The sequence below is a fragment of the Dipodomys spectabilis genome, unplaced genomic scaffold, assembly GCF_019054845.1.
Source record: "Dipodomys spectabilis isolate Male_0828 unplaced genomic scaffold, ASM1905484v1 ptg000046l, whole genome shotgun sequence".
NCBI classification, from domain to species: Eukaryota; Metazoa; Chordata; class Mammalia; order Rodentia; family Heteromyidae; genus Dipodomys; species Dipodomys spectabilis.
The window spans coordinates 9,316,363-9,322,362 of record NW_024870723.1 but is presented as its reverse complement, the minus strand read 5'-3'; positions in this window follow the sequence as shown (position 1 = coordinate 9,322,362).

Below are 6,000 nucleotides of genomic sequence, written 5' to 3'. Positions count from 1 at the left end.
TCTTTGATCCATTTTGAGTTGGTTCTGGAACAGTTTGGGAGGTAGAGATCAAATTTCAGACTTCCACATGTGGATATCCAGTTTTTTGAGCAAAACTTGCTCAAAAATCTGTCTTTTTCCCAGTGTATCTTTTTGGGTATAGCTTCATTGATTTATTCCTGTGTCCAAGAAGGGTCACTGGAATTAAGTCAGGCTCTCTCTGTAACTTCTGGTGTGCATTAGACCTATACTTCCCCAGGACTGTGATTCAGTTGGTTTATTATATTTCTTTTTTTTTTTTTTTGTAAAATTCTATTTTATTTTTTTTATTGTGAAAATACTGTACAGAGGGGTTACAATTACATGGGCATGATAATGAGTACATTTCTTTTTTTTTTTAATTTAATTTTATTTTATTTGAGAACATAATGTACAGAGGGGTTACAATTACATGGGCAGGATAATGCATACATTTCTTACCAAGCATTGCAGCCTCCTCCTTTGTTCACCCTTCACCTCCCTTCCCAGCCTCCCCCCTCCCCCCCACCCAATCCTTCCCCCCCTCCCCCCCCACCGACATTGTAAAGCTCGTTTTTGACATGACATTTTGTACTTCTCATTGTTGCAACAGGGGTTTATTATATTTCTATAACATTGTAATCAAGTACACATACGCTACCTTAGAAAACTTTGAGGGCATGTTTGGTCAGTTGTCACTTTTGGATAAGGGAAGAAAGAGATGCAATGTTGTTCGACAGGCTGCTGCTGGAAGGAATGTGAGCCTTTGAGCAGTGTGTGCCACAGCTGCTTCTGTCTATAGACAGAGCTGGGCATAAGCAAGAACACCATTCCTACCATGCCTCGAATTTTCCTGTGGCCTGCTTGAGCTGGAGAATCAGCATTACCACCCTGAATTCTATTCCAGTGGTTTACATGTCTGTTTTTTGTGGCACTACCAGGCTGTTTTGGTTGCTACGTCTACTCATTTAATAGTTAACATTCAACAATAAAATCACCATTCATGAGATAAAAATGGTTTCTTTCAGATTTATTTGTATAACTTTGTGCTGTAGACATTTCTACCTGGAGTCTTTTTTTTTTTTGTAGTAAGATTTTTGGCTACTGATTCAATTTTTTTTCAATAGCTATTCAGTTTTCTATGACTTATTTACTTAGTTTTCATAAATTATACTTTTCTAGAAATTTTTTCTAATCTATATCTTAAGATTTAATTGTATAGGATTATTCATAATACCCCTCTTTAAAAATATTGGAGATGATGTCACTCCTTTCATTGCTTTTTTATTTTATTTAAAAAAATTTTATGGGGCTGGGAAGGTGGCTCAGTGGTAGAGCACTTGCCTTGCATGCTTGAGGCCCTGGGTTCGATTCCTCAGCACCACATAAGCAAAAAGAAAAAAGCCAGAAGTGGCGGTGTGGCTGAAGTGGTAGAGCACTAGCCTTCAACTGAAGAGCTGAGGGACAGTGCTCAGGCCTAGAGTTCAGGCCCACGACCGGAGCCAAAAAAAAAATTATTTTCTTGTAAAGATGTGGTACAGAGTGGTTATAGGTACATCAGTAAGGTAATGAGTACATTTCTTGTCGAGTATTGTTACCCCCTCCTTTGTTTTCCTCCTCCTACTCCTTCCCTTTCCCACTTCCCCTCCCCCTCCCCCTACAACGTTGTAATTTCCAACATAGTGTCTTGTGAGAATAATTGTTGCGATAGGTCATTTGTGTCCTTGTTTCAGCATTTTGTTATTCCTATTCCCCTCACCAAATTAGATAAATGTATATACAAGATGCAAGGTACCAAAATCAAATGGTGGCAAATCAAGTGGCAACAGGTATATACCATAGGAGGAAGAACATACAAAAGAAACAAAAATCACATAGCAAAGCCGGGCGCTGGTGGCTCACGCCTGTAATCCTAGCTACTCAGGAGGCTGAGATCTGAGGATCGCGGTTCAAAGCCAGCCTGGGCAGGAGAGACCGTGAGACTCCTATCTCCAATAAACCACCAGAAAACCAGAAGTGGCGCTGTAGCTCAAGTGGTAGAGCGCTCGCCTTGAGCTGAAGAGCTGAGGGACAGTGCCCAGGCCCAGAGTTCAAGCCCCACGACTGACCAAAAAAAAAAAAAAAAAATCACCTAGCACATTAAAAACAGCAACAATGAAGAAAAACCTCGTACCTATATCTTGGGGTTCATTTCCCTTAGCGTCATCTTATATGGTCATATGTACCTAGATTTTAAGCATTTCTGCTTATCTGATAAGATTATCCTAGATATATACTAATTGTTGCAAATAAAGGAAACCACGGGACCTGTATTTCTTTGGGTCTGGCTTACTTTACTTAATATGATTTTTCTCCCCAAGTCTTTCCATTTCCTAACAAATGGGGCAGTGCTATTCTTTCTGATGGAAGCATAGGATTCCATCACATTTTCTTGATCCATTCATCTATCTCTTTCATTTCTTTTATTGACTATTTACTCTATAAAATAATTTTTACCAATTGACTGTAAATTATCTTTTGAAGAAATAATATTTTATCTGGTTGGGATTTTGGTCAGGTTTTATTTTGTTTTGCTATATTTAGCTCTCATCGTTTTTTTTTACTTTACTTTGATCTCTGTGGTATTTTTTGTGCTTTTAAAATTATCTTCAGTAGATGCTTAATTAATTATTTTGTAGCTTTTAAGGTTTTTTTTTTTGGGTCCGGTCATGGGGCCTGAACTCTGGGCGTGGGCACTGTCCCTCAGCACTTCAGCTCAAGGCTAGCACTCTACCACTTGAGCCACAGCGCCACTTCCAGCTTTTTTCTTTTTGCTTATGTGGTGCTGAGGAATCGAACCCAGGGTCTCAGGCATGCAAGGCAAGCGCTCTACCACTGAGCCACCTTCCCGGCCCCATAAGGTTATTAATTTCTTATAAGCAATGATTTGCGTTGGTCTTTATTCAGATGCAAACATTTTCTTACAATCATTACGATTTCTTCTTTTTCTTCTAGATAATTCCCAGCTGTGTTCCCAGTTCTTAACTATGAGAGTTTTTGTTGTAATTTTTGTTATGCTTATGTAGTTGTACAGAGGAGTTACAATTTTATAGGTGAAGTTATGAGTACAATGCTTCTTGGACAGTGTCACTTCTTCTTTTGTATGAGGGGGTTATTGTCATATCAAATTTTTCCACATCATTATTGAATTTAGAAAGTAGGAAATCAGTACAAATGTCCCTCTGGACAAATGTATCAAAAATGTGGTATATATGCACAATGGAATTTTTCTCATCCATTGGAAACAATGATACTGTACTATTTGTAAAGAAATGGAAAGACCTGGAAAAAATTATATTAAATGAAGTAAGTCAGGTAGGACTTACTTTATCGCATGATAAAGTATGCATGATTTCCCTTGTATGTAGAAGCTAGATTTAGCTTATAAACTTGTAAGTAAATACGTTGGGTGGTATGTCAGTGTATACAAATTGAAATATGACAGACTCAAGGGAGAACTGAAAGAGTGTAATCTCTTAAAAAGGCAAAATCAAAGTTCAACAAAATAAACACCAGGAAACAGGTACTTGAAAGAGATGGGGTGGGGTCATGGGAAAAGGAGCAAATGAATGAAGAGAAGAAGAAGAAGAAGGGGAGAATGAAATCAAAGAATTTAATATATACCCTACAAAATTAATAAGAATGAGAGAAAGGGTATGTAGGGGAGAGATAGGCGAGAATGTTGAAAGGGGTAACACTGATCAAGAGAAATTATATTCACAACTGCTTTGTTAGATGGAAACTCCTTTGTACAACTGCTTAAAGAGAAATAAAAAGTTAAAAGATAGGTGTTTAATCAATTACTGCAAATGCATAAAAATCAAAATAGGTTTCTCTGTTTCTCATTATTGTTTTATTAGTTTTTATTTGGGTACTTTGTAACTTTTTCATTATTGGAAAAATGTGGAATTTTTGTATTACTATAGTAAATGAAAGTTGTCCTTTGGAGTACATGAATCTTCATGCCTTGAATTCTATTTGTTTGATAGCAATAGATTTACACTAATATTATATTGATGTTATTGTTCATCTCTTATTTCTTCTGTATTTTTTTTTGGGGTCCAGTTGTGGGGCCTGAACTCTGGGCCTGGGCGCTGGCCCTCAGCTCTTTGGCTGAAGGCCAGCGCTCTACCACTTGAGCCACAGTGCCACTTCCCGCTTTTTTCTTTTTACTTATGTGGTGCTGAGGAATCGAACCCAGGGCCTCATGCATGCAAGGCAAGTGCTCTACCACTGAGTCACCTTCCCAGCCCATTCTTCTGTATTTTTGTATTTTGAGTAAACATTTTATTTAAGAAATTTTGTTGTGACAAACAGAAAATGGACAAATTTATCAATTATGAATTTTCTCACAGTGTTCTTTCCTACATTATCAACATTCAGATAACAAAACAGAATATAGTAAACATGATAGAATCTTCCTTCCATGCCCATCTCAGAGACAGCATTTATTTATTTATTTATTTATTTATTTATTTTTTAAATTTTATTTTATTTTACTTGAGAACATACTGTACAGAGGGGTTACAATTACATGGGCAGGATAATGCATACATTTCTTACCAAGCATTGCAGCCTCCTCCTTTGTTTACCCTTCACCTCCCTTCCCAGCCTCCCCCCTCCCCCCCACCCAATCATACCCCCCTCCCCCCCCCCCACCGACATTGTAAAGCTGGTTTTGACATGACATTTTGTACTTCTCATTGTTGCAACAGGTCCACCTGAATCCTTAAACGACTTGTTTGTCCCCGTCTCCTCCACATGTTATACTGACATCAAATATAGTGAAAGCGGGGGTTACACTGTGGGGGAGGGACATACAAAGCAACAAAGAAATAATCTTATAAATGCGTTAGAGCACATGCATGAAAGAAACAAAAACATTAAAATACATTTTTGAGGGTTCGTTTTCCTAACATCACATTCTCTGACTTTTTCCGCTTGACTCATACCTATACTAGATATTGCAAATAAGGGAAACCATGGGACCTATGTTTCTTTGGGCCTGGCTTACTTCACTTAATATAATTTTTTCCAAGCCTTTCCATTTCCTAACAAATGGGGAAATGTCATTCTTTCTGATGGAGGCATAGAATTCCATTGTGTATATATACCACATCTTCTTGATCCATTCATCTACTGAGGGGCATCTGGGTTGGTTCCATATCTTAGCTATGGTAAATAATGCTGCAATAAACATAGTTGTGCTGGTAGCTTTAGCGTGGCCTTGTTTGTAATCATTTGGGTAAATGCCCAAAAGTGGGATTGCTGGGTCATTGGGGAGCTCTATGTGGAGTCTTTTGAAGAACCTCCATACTGCTTTCCAAAGTGGTTGAACAAGTTTACATTCCCACCAACAATGAAGTAAGGTTCCTTTCTGTCCACATCCCCTCCAGCATCTGTTGTTGTTAGAGTTCTTGATTTTTGCCATTCTAACTGGAGTGAGGTGATATCTCAATGTTGTTTTGATTTGCATTTCTTTTATGGCTAGGGATGTTGAACATTTCTTCATGTGTCTATTGGCCATCCTTCTTTCTTCTTCAGAGAAGCTTCTCTTTAAGTCTTTCGCCCACTTACTTATTGGGCAGTTGTTTCTTTGAGGATTTGTTGTTGGGTGGTTTAATTTTTTGAGTTCCAAGTATATTTTAGATATGAGACCCTTGTCCGTTGTATGGCTAGTAAAGATCTTCTCCCAGTCCGTGGGCTTTCTATTGATCTTGCTAGCTATGTCATTTGCCCTGCAGAAGCTCTGCAACCTTATACAATCCCATTTGTCCAACCTTTCTTTGACTTGTTGTGTTTCCAGGTCTCTATTCAGAAAATTTCGGCCTGAGCCAAGGAGACCCAGGGTTTCTCCTATTCCATCCTGTAATGTTTTCAGAGTGTCTGCTTTGAGTTCAAGGTCTTTGATCCATTTGGAGTTGATTCTGGTGCAGGGTGATATATAAGGATCTAGCTTTAGTT